We start from the raw sequence: 14,145 nt of genomic DNA, 5'->3' as shown, positions 1-14,145 counted from the left end.
TCCAACAGTTACATCATTTCATGCTATTTAACAGTTCTAAGCTGGAGTTTGACTCCATTTCTTTCAATGTTTTTTTTTTTTTTTTTTTTCATTTTTCTGGGCTGCTAAAGATGACCAGATAATGGGCTGGGGAATTGTGATGAGAGGGAAATAACCTTTCTTTGGCTTCTTACCCTTAAATGGGCACTATCATGAGAACAAGCTCAGTGAGTCTAGGTGACATTGATGATTTGAAGATTATCGGTGTCAGCTTTAGCATAAGAAGTTTATGATCCTGTAATGGCATTTTTATTTAGATATGAGTGCTTTTTTCAGTAGGGAATATACCTTTGCTGTCATAGCCTTAATTCCATTTTAACATGGTTTTCTTTAACGACTGAGAAAAGGGCAAACTAGCAATTGATTAACTCAGTGAAATTTCCCTTCAGTTAGTCTGAATACTGTTAATAAGTAGATGTAGTTGCTTTATAAGAAGTTCATTTGGTTAGGTGAAAATTTTTAATTAGAACATAGTTAACATACAGTGTTACATTAGTTTAAGGTGTACAATATAGTGATTCAACAGTTTTGTACATTACTCAGTGCTCCTCACAACAAATGCACTCCTTAATCCCCAGAGGGGAAAAAAAATTTATTTGGAGTTTGTTCCCCTTAAATCTGGATGCAATGTCCTGACACTGTTAGCAATTTTTACTATTTTGGTGAAATGAGTTGTAGAGTTAGTCATTTTGCAGAATAGATAAAACCTATGTGTTGAGAAGTAAGGAGAATAGAGACCATGTCTCATGCCCAAATAGAGGCATAGAGGTTTCATGGCACCTATTAAGATGTGTGGAGTTTCATTTTGGGAGATTTTTTCTGAGTTGGGTGTTGGCAAGGGTAAAGGGTAGATACTAAATATTTTAGTAAAGGGTATCTGTAAATCTGTAAAGGGTAGATAATATTTTAGACCATATAATCTCATGCAACCACTCTGTCATTGTAGCATGAAACCTGCCATAGACAATACATAAATGGATGGATTATGTCTTCTGCAATAAAACTGGCCAGCTGGGGGCGGTAGTTGCTGATAACGATTCTAAATTAAGGACCAATTCTTTCTTTTGTAAACTTTAAAGTGAAAGAGCTGTGGTATTTAATCTTTACACCATTACCAGGATGATCTTTGAGTCTTAGAAATTGCCTAGCTTTTAAAAGATTAATTTTGCCCCGGGCGCCTGGGTGGCTCAGTTGTTGAGTGTCTGCCTTCGGCTCAGGTCATGATCCCAGCGTCCTGGGATCGAGTCCCACATCAGGCTCCCTGCTCACCAGGAAGCCTGCTTCTCCCTCTCCCACTCCCCCTGCTTGTGTTCCTGCTCTCACTATCTCTCTCTCTGTCAAATAAATACATAAAATCTTTTTTTTTTTTTTTAAGATTTTTATTCATTTATTTAACAGAGAGAGAGAGCACAGGCAGGCAGAGCGGCAGACAGAGGGAGAGGGAGAAGCAGGCTCTCCGCCGAGCAGGGAGCCCGATGCGGGGCTCGATCCCAGGACCCTGGGATCGTGACCTGAGCCAAAGGCAGCCACTTAACCGACTGAGCCACCCAGGCGCCCCAAATAAATACATAAAATCTTAAAAAGAAAAAGAAAAAGATTAATTTTGCCCCTTTTGGTAAACATGGTTGTAGTATTGTGTCCACACAGGATCAAATATATTGCATCCTGAATCACACTGAAAGAAGTGCACATTTATCGGTGCAATACAATAGTATTTTAGTGAGAAAATGGGAAAACCTTAGTAAATCATGGGGACGCTTTTGAAAGGGCAGCCCTGGTTTCCCTTTCTCCTCTAAAAGTAATTTCTTTCCTGACTTGTTACTCTGCCAGCGTTCTCTACTTTGCATTTTTATAAAGTTAAAAGTTTTGACTTTTTCTCATTTGGCTTGTGCCAGCAAGAATAGGGACCATTTATTCTAAAGAATGAGACTGTGGTCAAAAGTAGAGCTTTTCTCTGAAGTGATGGGAGAAGTATTTGGTAAAGAGTATGTCATCTCTGCTCTGAACATGAATTGAGTGAGAACCAGAAGCATCTCTTCACCAGCAATAGGACATAAAATGGAACAAGAGCTTTGAAATAGGTGCGGGTCCAAGGTTTGGTATTGCAAGTTGCTAATTCCAAGGCATCAGGTTCCCGTCTGAGTTTTGGTCCTTGCATTTGAAGTCCGGCGGGTGCCAGTGAGACAATACCCAGATGATAGAGCTCAGCTGACCGAAAGCGACAAGTGGTGAAGTTAAGTCTCTCAGTAGTGCGTGCTTCACGCTAACAACTAGGCACAGAGAAGAGGGCAGTGCTGAAATTCTTTCTGGAGTGGAGGTGAGGGAAAGGTCGCACGTCTAATAGGGGAAAGAGAATCAGTGTATTGAATCTGAACCCAGGAACTAGATCTCAGAAACCCCTTCCTCAGCTAGTGAGGCTGCAAGGTGATAATGCAGTTAAGCCACGCCAGAGGTGCCACATGGGCTGCAAATCCATAGAATAAGGAACAAGTTGCTGTAGTTTAAGGACTGAGAATGCAACCATAACTAATGAGGGCTAAACAGCTGCTAACTGGATCTGAAGTTCAAATGGCCTGCTTTAGCCAACCTGGGTAAGAAGGCATCTGATTGAAGATGGAGAGTAAGTGTACATATGAAGCCTACACTAGTTGACATTTTAAATATGATCAATGACTAATAGTGAATATTTCTTGAATCTGCAAATTCTCAAGTTAAATCATAAATTGATTAAAATGAGGGCCTGCTAGGCCAGGCTCTCTGCTGAAAGTACAAAGAATAAAGATAACCCCTGTGCTGAAATTGATCACAGCCTGGTAGGAAAAACATTGCAATGAGTTTTCAAGTATGTGTAGTGTATAGGGTTAGCATAGGGCAGGGTCAGAGGGTTCAGGGAAGGCTTTCCAGAGGATATCATAGCTTGGTTTTAATGAATAACAATTTACTAAAGCACAGAGGGCAGAAGGAAATTTTAGGCAAAGGAATTGGCCTGTGCAAGGGCATGCTACAGCCAAAGAGGTTCAGGAAACCTAAGTACAGGAGCAGGAGATGGAGGTGAGGCTGCAGGGACCAGATCACAAAGAACCTTGTTTACCATGTTGACCAAACTTTGATTTTACTCTGCAAGCAGTGGGGAACTATCAAAGACATTAAAATTGGACCGCCAGACTCAGTGTTCCTTCTGTTTAGCTTTAAAAATCCGTTAATGTGATTGCTTAAAACTGCAGGGACAGGGGGGCATCTGGCTGGCTCAGTTGGAGGAGCATGCAACTCTTGATCTTGGGGTCATGAGTTCGAGCTCCACACTGGGTATAGAGATTACAAAAAAAAACAAAAAACCAACAAAAAACAAAACCAAAAAACCCCTGCAGGGACAGGTGAAAGGGTTAACTTGTGAATGCCTCATTCCAGGTGTGACTTTAGGTGAAGAATTGTCTGGGTAGAGGAGTGTGTGTTAGCAATGAAAGGCAAACTATTCCTGGCATGTTAGGGGAAAGTTGAACAAGGATCTGGCCTGCATTAGAGAAATTCCCCAAGGCAGTCCATCAGTAATACCTTCTATAATGACTTAAGAAAAATGAGGTTCTAAGATACTTCTTAGAAGATACTTTTTCTCTCTTAATAAGTAAGCCTCTTCTCTCTTCTGTGTCCAAAGTAAATCTGAAAGTTTACTAAAAATCAAATAATTGAATAATTTTGGGCAATTACCATAAACATAATGTAGTGTTAGTGAATGAGGAAACCCGAAGATAAAAAGGTGTGGCCCTGCCTCAAGAAACATGATTATTTAACCTATATATGTGTATCCATATAACTAAGTCTAGGGAAGGTAAGTCTTGGATTCTTTTTATAGATAGCTAGGCACATTTCAGAATACCTGAAAAAAAATTTATTTTTCAAAAACTTTTCTTTGAATAGGTACTTCTAAAATATACTGAATTTACATTTAAAATGTATTCAAACTCTTCATGGTTTATGCACTTTTGTATGGTTTATTTCACAACTGAGAGGAAGAAGGAATTCCACAACTCGTTAAACAGTGACCTCTAAGGCTAAGAAGAGCTACTATCAGAGATAATTAAACATATGTCTTGACTTTGGAGGACTTAACCAAAAGTATTCTAAAAATGCTTTAAGCAATGGCAGCATCACCAAAATCATTCACACCATGAGCACCTGCCTTCTCAGTGCCTAGCACTGTCCCGCATGTTTGTGAGTGCAGAGCCTACCAATGTCACTGCTCTGAAGGGAACAGGAGTCTTTCGGATGGTCCAGTTCCAATGCGTCTGTCTGCTAAAAAATAAAAATGACAGGGCGCCTGGGTGGCTCAGTTGGTTAAGCGACTGCCTTCGGCTCAGGTCATGATCCTGGAGTCCCGGGATCGAGTCCCGCATCGGGCTCCCTGCTCGGCAGGGAGTCTGCTTCTCCCTCTGACCCTCCCCCCTCTCATGTGCTCTCTCTCTCCTCTCATCCTCTCTCTCAGATAAATAAATAAAATCTTTAAAAAAATAAAATAAAATAAAATAAAATAAAAATGACACTTATTTCTTTTCTAAGATGTGACTTTAGTGAAAAAATTTGAGAGTAATATTGGTTGTTTGCCTTGAGTTCTAGGTATTGATTTGGTTAGACAAGAGTTCTACTGAAATTGCAGTTGCTAACAAATTTTCAAGCTTTTTTTTTTTTGTTGTTGTTGTTGTTAAAGATTTTATTTATTTATTTGACAAAGAGAGAGAGACAGCGAGAGCAGGAACACAAGCAGGGGGAGTGGGAGAAGGAGAAGCAGGCTTCCCGTGGAGCAGGGAGCCCGATGCGGGGCTCGATCCCAGGACTCTGGGATCATGACCTGAGTTGAAGGCAGACGCTTAACAACTGAGCCACCCAGGCGCCCCTCAAGCTGTTCTTTCTGACTTGGAGGTAATTATGAAGAGAGGTTAGATTCTTCTGGAATGTCTCTCATTGCTGGCTGGGTGGCTGCTCAGGGGTATTTGTCTTGCTGTACCTGATTAGCATAGGCATTCTTGGGTCTCAGAAGGTCCACTGATCAATTGCTTTGACTCCAGGATTCTGGGCCAGCTTTCTGGCCAGGCTGTTCTGAGCAATAGATTTTTTTTTTTTTTTTTTTTTTGGCAAGAGTGCCCAAAAATAGGTAAGTAGAGAGCAGGTAGGAAAGCTGTCTTCAAGTATTTAAAGTATTAGGAAAAGAGATTAATTGGGTAGTTTTTGTGTGATGTTGGTTGAATTACCTAACTTGTATGTGCTTCAATTTCCTTAAGTGTAAAATGGGATAGTATTTGGAGCGATCTCAAAAAAATACATGTAAAGCCTTTATGGCGGTTTGGCACACAGTCCACTCAGCAATATTAGCTTTTGTTATTTTAATTTTTTTTCTGTGTATCTCAATGGAAAGAACTCTAGCAAGATAATTTTCTAAATGTGTATTCATGGATAAACATGTGTTTACCAAGAAGTTTTAAACATGTTCTTACAGAACCTTAGACCATTTGCTGGAGTGAAGTGGAAAGCATGAGTACTCCACATTTGTACATGCTGAAACTCAAGAAGGTTAGTAATCTGCCCAAAGTCTTCCTCTGAGTATGTGAGTGCACTGGTACTTGAATGAGGTCTTCTAACTTCCTAAGTCAATGTGCTTTCTACTCTATCAGGCTACCTTAATAAAGAAACTAGGGCCAATCCAAGGATATTGGAGGATGCAGAGTCCAGTCACTGAATGAAAAATCTTTTACTAGAGTTCTTACAAAATGGTTTGTAAGTGGGAGTGAGCAGTAGCAGTATTCAAACAAGAGCTTGGTGACCAGTTTTCATAGATACTGTGAAGGACTTCTTGCATTTGGGAAAATCTTGCCCTAGATGACTGTAATGGTCCTTTTGACTTAGATTGTATGGTCTTAAATTTGTTAGCTCATACTTTTAAAATTTTCATTATTTTTCATTGTGAGTCATCTCAAAGTCATAAATAATGTAAGCTGCTCTTAGATGTTTTGTGTAATTTATTTGCCTTATACTTTCTGATGGCAAAATGTGAGTAACATGACCTGGTGTATTTAGCCTTAGATATGTGCCCCACTGCATCACAGACATTGCATGTCTATTAAAAAGACATGTACTCAAGGATTAAAATCTAGTAGAATCAGTAACTTTTACTGTTTTAGCAGAACATTCTTAAGTGAATCTTATATCTCCCCCCCCCCCCTTACTGTTAGGTACCTGGGAGTTAAAAAATAGAATAATTACTAATACCGTTTGGTGTCACCACCTCGGTTCATAGTGAAGTACCAGCAGTTTACCCACTTCTTTTGTACCATCAGTGCAAATGTTCAACACAATTGTTGCAGTATAAACTCTGTGACTCAAAAAGTTATTCAGTGCTTTGACTGCTTCAGCATCACTTGTGTTTGTTGGCAAGTATTCACATAAAAGAGATATTCTTTGATAATTAATTGGTGCTAGTTATCAGATGAATATAAGCAAAACAGTAAGTTCAGCACATCTATAGATTCATCCATTTGTAAGGCAACTACAGTTTTGGTTTTTTTTTAAAGATTTTATTTATGAGAGAGAGAGAGAGAGCAGGAGCAGGGGGAGGGTCAGAGGGAGAAGCAGACTCCCCACTGAGCAGGGAGCCTGATGCAGGGCTCCATCCCAGGATCCCGGGACCCTGGGATCATGACCTGAGCCGAAGGCAGACGCTTAACCAACTGAGCCACCCAGGCGCCCCAGGCAAGTACAGTTTGGAAGATGAGCTATTAACTCAGTCTTCATGTTACAATTAAATTTTTAACTTGAGGGGAGCCTTTAACTTGAGCAGACTCAGCGGGGAGCCTGCTTCTTCCTCTCCCTCTGCCTGTCTCTGTCAAATGAATAAATAAAATCTTAAAAAAAATTTTTTTTAACTTGATGAATTACTATATCATTGGAAAATGGCACTCCTGTGACTTCTATACTGAATTTTCAGGTATTCGGCAATGTCCATTGTACCAGGGCTTTAAGTTAGCCTCTCAGCCAGTCAGTGGTATTCTCCCGGCAGGGCAATATGCAAGATCTGTATGATGCTTCAGTGGCTTCTATATTTCTGGTTTGGGAAAGCCGGGTACAAACAAGTTTTGGCCTTTAAAGAGCTCATGACTTCTATGTTTAAAATATTTGTATGAGTTTCATAGGGCTGCCTAACAAAATACCACAAACTATGCTTTAAACAACAGAAATTTTGTTATCTCACAGTTCTGGAGCCTACTAAGAGTGTGAAATCAACGTGTTGGCAGGGCCATGCCCTCTCTGAAGTCTCTAGGGGAGGATCCTTCCTTCATTTTTCCTATATTTGGGTGGTTTCTAACAATCCTTAGCATCCCTTGGTTTGTGGCAACAAAACTCTAATTCCTGCCTCAGTCTTCACATGGCTCTTTCCCTGTGTGTGTCTGTATGTCTTTGCTTTCTTGTCTTCTGAGGACACTAGTCATTGGGTTAGGACCAAATCTGGTATGACCCATTTTAGCTGATTGCATTTGCAAAGACTCTGTTTCCATAAAGTGACATCCTCAGGTTCAGGATGATCATGAATTCTTGGGCACACAATTCAACCCAGTACAGTATTCCATTCCTTTTTCTTTAAACTTTCTTTAAACTTGGGTCTCAAACTGATGCTGCCATTTAAGTAGCACCGTAAAACTATTTGAAAGTGTTCTGCTGCATAAGGCACAATAAGTTAAAAATATCCTTAAGGCCAAGGTGAAGATGTTTTCATCATACTTTTGTTTATTTATAGCTTTGTGCAGTTTCTTTGGAGTAGATTCCTTCCTTCCATGAGTTCATTACTTTCAATATCTTTATGTGTAGATGGTGCAGCTGTGGACTGTGAAAACCAGTCTTCTAATCTCCCTATATTAAGCCAACTATTCTTAAACATAAGAAAAATACATAGTTAATTTTGGGATGAAATATTAAGTTACAAAATGATATTTTAGATATAAAAAATCTAGAAAAAGTTTTCAAGAATTAAAAAATATTGTGAAATAAGATATCAGAGTATATTTAGTAGGGTTGTTTCCACAGAGGTGTAAGAAAACCTTGTGGGCTCCAAAATCATGATTTAGTGCATACTGAGCAGAGACCCTAGCAAGTATAACTGAAGATAGCCAGAAAGAGCCCAGTAAGAGTACAGAGAACAGAGTTAATCTCTGAAAATGCACAAACTTATAGTCTAAAGCAGCTACCTTAGAATTTTTTTTTTTTTTTGACCAAAGGACTAATTTGTTCATTATCATATATATTCTAACAATCTGTTTATTTATCCCTCCACAGAACCACAACCTGGGGCCTAGAATCTGAAATCTGAGGCTCCCTCCTCCGTAATTTTGTGGCTTAACTGGGTGCATAGTCCAGGCAGAACAGGTGTCTCCTTTTGGATACTGCAGAAGGAAGGTGGGGAAGGGGACATAGGCACACCCATACATAAAGATGGCCACACCAGGAGGCAGGTCGGAAGACAGAGTCTCACAATAAAGGCACTTTTACTTCAATAAGGGGCTGGGAGTTGACTGGGAGTGTTGTAGAGGCGGGGAGGAGTTTTTTGCAGGCTACAGAGAGAAATGAAGGGAGCTCACCTACACTGGGCCGTCCGCGGGGTCCGTGGGGGCTGCTGTATATCTTTACTGCCTCTAGGGAAGGTGATGTATGGGCATCATGGCCAAAGAGGCACGCAGCGATGAGGCCCAGTACCCCTGCGATTTTGGAGTGGCTTCCTCTCTCAGCAAGGACAACAGTGGAAGTGATCAGATAGAGGATGGCCATATGAGGGTTCAGAAGAAATCACTCCAAGGCCAGTTGATGAGCTGTATCTTGGTATGCAGGTCACACATGTAGATGGCAAAAAAGATAGCAGCAAGGATCATCTCAACCACTGGCAGGGAGGAAGATCCTGGTGTGGAGGTACTGGAGCAGATCAGAACCACCAGCCAAGATGTAATCTCAGCAAACAGGAGAATTCCCTTTCGGGTGCACGAAAAGTTGGTGCAGGAGGAGGGGGTGGCAGGAGGGTAGCTGCGGGGGCCGAGAGGCGCTCGGAAGGCACCATGGGGTGCGCGGGGGTCCCTAGGATCGCAGAGAGTCTCCTCGCTTGCACATGGGTTCAGGGATGCTGCACATCCTAAGTTCGAATCACCTCACTACCTTAGAAATTTCTTAAAAACCAAGATCTACAAATACATTTCATTAGTCAGCAGAGCAGTAACATTATCACGTCATGAAGTCTCTGGAAAACACTACAGATGCATGAGAAAATGAAAGTGACAAAAGCAAAAACATGTTGGTATTATAATGAAAATAGTGTGAACTGAACCAACCCTGAAAGAGCCTCAGAGACTCTCAGGAATCTGGGCCCTAGTTAGAGAAGCAATGTCAAGGATAGACTGAATATGCTTATACCAAATGACAATAATTATGGGCCCAGCACGCCAAATGACTAATTAATGTGAGACATGACATTCTCCTCTGCAGCCAGCTCTAAGGCCACTCCCACTCATTCACCAAGGCTACTGATCATATTTGATTTGTATTCGGGTCCTTATTACGTCTCTTTGTTCTTAAAAAGTGAACAATGCTCAATAAATGTTCACTGAAAAAATTTGAGGAACTTTTTATTTCAGCAGACAACATGGTGAAAATATTTTTAAGTCTTTGGTGCCCTCAGGTGGCACAATATTGCAAAGCAATTTAGAAAAATAACTGCATGTATTATTATTATTAGCAGTGGTAGTAGTATTTTTTAATCTTGAGCCCAGTTTGAGTTTAGGTCGCGACTTCTATGTATTAATAAGTCTTTTCTTGCACTCCAAATTATTTTGCATAAGTCAAATAAATTATTTGGATATATTCCATCCACACCTCCCATTTCAGGTTGATACGGTTTGAAATGTTAATATTCATTACTGAATAGTTTCTCACTAGCTATCCAGCTGACAAATCTACCATACCCCAACACTTCTTGCTCTCCTGTGGCCAAGAAAAATCGAGTGGTTCACATTGTTGCAGTTAGTTGTCTGATGAGAGAGGTGTGTTATATATTTATTTATTTATTTAAATTTTATTGTTATGTTAATCACCATAGATTACATCATTAGTTTTTGATGTAGTGTTCCACGATTCATTGTTTGTGTATAACACCCACTGCTCCATGCAGAACATGCCCTCTTTAATACCCATCACCAGGCTAACCCATCCTCCCACCCCCCTCCCCTCTAGAACCCTCAGTTTGTTTTTCAGAGTCCATCGTCTCTCATGGTTCGTCTCCCCCTCCGATTTCCCCCCCTTCCTTCGTCCCCTCCTGCTATCTTCTTCTTCTTTTTTTTTTTTTTTTTAACATATATGTATTATTTGTTTCAGTGGTACAGATCTGTGATTCAACAGTCTTGCACAATTCACAGTGCTCACCATAGCACATACCTTCCCCAATGTCTATCACCCAGCCACCCCATCCCTCCCACCCCACCCCCCACTCCAGCAACCCTCAGTTTGTTTCCTGAGATTAAGAATTCCTCATATCAGTGAGATCATATGATACATGTCTTTCTCTGATTGACTTATTTCGCTCAGCATAATACCCTCCAGTTCCATCCACGTTGTTGCAAATGGCAAGATTTCATTCCTTTTGATGGCTGCATAATATTCCATTATATATATATATATATATATATATATATATATATATATATATCACATATTCTTTATCCATTCATCTGTCAATGGACATCTTGGCTCTTTCCATAGTTTGCCTATTGTGGACATTGCTTTGCTGCTATAAACATCGGGGTGCACGTTCCCCTTTGGATCCCTACATTTGTATCTTTGGGGTAAATACCCAGTAGTGCAATTGCTGGATCGTATGGTAGCTCTATTTTCAACTTTTTGAGGAACCTCCATACTGTTTTCCAGAGTGGCTGCACCAGCTTGCATTCCCACCAACAGTGTAGGAGGGTCCCCCTTTCTCCGCATCCTTGCCAACATCTGTCATTTCCTGACTTGTTAATTTTAGCCATTCTGATTGGTGTGAGGTGATATCTCATTAAGGTTTTGATTTGGATTTCCCTGATGCTGAGTGATGCTGAGCACTTTTTCATGTGTCTGTTGGGCATTTGGATGTCTTCTTTGGAAAAATGTCTGCTCATGTCTTCTGCCCATTTCTTGATTGGATTCTTTGTTCTTCTGGTGTTGAGTTTGATAAGTTCTTTATAGATTTTGGATACTAGCCCTTTATCTGATATGTCATTTGCAAATATCTTCTCCCATTCTGTCGGTTGTCTTTTGGTTTTATTGACTGTTTCTTTTGCTGTGCAAAAGCTTTTTATCTTGATGAAGTCCCAATTTCATTTTTGCCCTCGCTTCCCTTGCCTTTGGTGATGTTTCTAGGAAGAAGTTGCTGTGGCTGAGGTGGAAGAGGTTGCCGCCTGTGTTCTCCTTTAGGATTTTGATGGACTCCTGTCTCATGTTTAGGTCTTTCAACCATTTGGAGTCTATTTTTGTGTGTGGTATAAGGAAATGGTGCAGTTTCATTCTTCTGCATGTGGCTGTCCAATTTTCCCAACACCATTTGTTGAAGAGACCGTCTTTTTTCCATTGGACATTCTTTCCTGCTTAGTCAAAGATTAGTTGACCATAGAGTTGAGGGTCCATTTCTGGGCTCTTTATTCAGTTCCATTGATCTATGTGTCTGTTTTTGTGCCAGTACCATACTGTCTTGATGATGACAGCTTTGTAATAGAGCTGGAAGTCCGGAATTGTGATGCCGCCAGCTTTGCTTTTCTTTTTCAACATTCCTCTGGCTATTCGGGGTCTTTTCTGGTTCCATACAAATTTTAGGATTATTTGTTACATTTCTTTGAAAAAAGTGGATGGTATTTTGATGGGGATTGCATTGAATGTGTAGATTGCTCTAGGTAGCATTGACATCTTCATAATATTTGTTCTTCCAATCCATGAGCATGGAACGTTTTTCCATTTCTTTGTGTTCCATTGAGAGGATCATATGATTCTTCTTCTTTCTTTTATTAATGTATTGTATCATGTTGATTGATTTGTGGATGTTGAAACAACCTTGCAGCCCAGGGATAAATCCCACTTGGTCATGGTGAATAATCCTTTGAATGTACTGTTGGATCCTATTGGCTAGTATTTTGGTGAGAATTTTTGCATGCATATTCATCAAGGATATTGGTCTGTAATTCTCCTTTTTGATGGGATCTTTGTCTGGTTTTGGGATCAAGGTAATGGTGGCCTCATAAAGCTAGTTTGGAAGTTTTCCTTCCATTTCTATTTTTTGGAACAGTTTCAGAAGGATAGGTATTAATTCTTCTTGAAATGTTTGGTAGAATTCCCCTGGGAAGCCATCTGGCCCTGGGCTTTTGTGTTTTGGGAGATTTTTGATGACTGCTTCAATTTCCTTAGTGGTTATAGGTCTGTTCAGGTTTTCTATTTCTTCCTGGTTCAGTTTTGGTAGTTTATAGATCTCTAGGAATGCATCCATTTCTTCCAGCTTATCTAATTTGCTGGCATATAGTTGCTCATTATATGTTCTTATAATTGTTTGTATTTCTTTGGTGTTGGTTGTGATCTCTCCTCTTTCACTCATGATTTTGTTGATTTGGGTCATTTCTCTTTTCTTTTTGATAAGTCTGGCCAGGGGTTTATCAATCTTGTTAATTCTTTCAAAGAACCAGCTCCTAGTTTTGTTGATCTGTTCTACTGTTCTTTTGGTTTCTATTTCATTGATTTCTGCTCTGATCTTTATTATTTCTCTTCTCCTGCTGGGTTTAGGCTTTATTTGCTGTTCTTTCTCTAGCTCCTTTAGGTTGTGTATTTGAGATCTTTCTTGTTTCTTGAGAAAGGCTTGTATTGCTATATACTTTCCTCTTAGAACTGCCTTTGCTGTATCCCAAAGATTTTGAACAGTTGTGTTTTCATTTTCATTTGTTTCCATGAATTTTTTAAATTCTTCTTTAATTTCCTGGTTGACCCATTCATTCTTTAGTAGGATGTTCTTTAGCCTCCATGTATTTGAGTTCTTTCCAACTTTCCTCTTGTGATTGAGTTCTAGTTTCAAAGCACTGTGGTCTGAAAATAGGCAGGGAATGATCCCAGTCTTCTGGTACTGGTTGAGACCTGATTTGTGACCTAGGATGTGATCTATTCTGGAGAATGTTCCATGGGCACTAGAGAGAATGTTCCATGGGCACTAGAGAAGAATGTTGCTATGGGATGGAATGTTCTGAATAGATCTGTGAAGTCCATTTGGTCCAGTGTGTCATTTAAAGTCTTTATTTCCTTGTTGATCTTTTGCTTAGATGATCTGTCCATTTCAGTGAGGGGGGTGTTAAAGTCCCCCACTACTATTGTATTGTTGTCGATGTGTTTCTTTGCTTTTGTTATTAATTGGCTTATATAATTGGCGGCTCCCATGTTAGGGGCATAGATATTTACAATTGTTAGATCTTCTAGTTGGACAGACCCTTTAAGTAGGATACAGTGTCCTTCCTCATCTCTTATTACAGTCTTTGGTTTAAAATCTAATTTGTCTGATATAAGGATTGCCACCCCAGCTTTCTTTTGGTGTCCATTAGCATGGTAAATGGTTTTCCACCCCCTCACTTTCAATCTGGGGGTTTCTTTGGGTCTAAAATGAGTCTCTTGCAGACAGCATATCGATGGGTCTTGTTTTTTTATCCAATCTGATAGCCCGTGTCTTTTGATTGGGGCATTTAGCCCATTTACATTCAGGATAACTACTGAAAGATATGAATTTAGTGCCATTGTATTGCGTGTAAGGTGACTGTTACTGTATATTGTCTGTGTTCCTTTCTGGTCTATGTTGCTTTTAGGCTCTCTCATTGCTTAGAGGACCCCTTTCAATATTTCTTGTAGGGTTGGTTTCGTGTTTGCAAATTCCTTTAGTTTTTGTTTGTCCTGAAAGCTTTTTATTTCTCCTTCTATTTTCAAAGACAGCCTAGCTGGATATAGTATTCTTGGCTGCATATTTTTTTGTTTAGTTCTCTGAATATATCATGCCAGTCCTTTCTGGCCTGCCAGGTCTCTGCGGAGAGG

The 14,145-nt window shown here is 40.0% G+C and overlaps 1 pseudogene; it reads right to left on the bottom strand.

Moving 5' to 3' along the window:
• Window positions 1-8,657: 8,657 nt before the first annotated feature.
• LOC116632027 overlaps window positions 8,658-14,145 on the bottom strand; it is a 21,064-nt pseudogene continuing 15,576 nt past the window's right edge.

The sequence above is a fragment of the Phoca vitulina genome, unplaced genomic scaffold (genome assembly GCF_004348235.1).
Source record: "Phoca vitulina isolate PV1807 unplaced genomic scaffold, GSC_HSeal_1.0 scaffold6, whole genome shotgun sequence".
NCBI classification, from domain to species: domain Eukaryota; kingdom Metazoa; phylum Chordata; class Mammalia; order Carnivora; family Phocidae; genus Phoca; species Phoca vitulina.
This window is presented reverse-complemented; position numbering and strand designations above follow the sequence as displayed.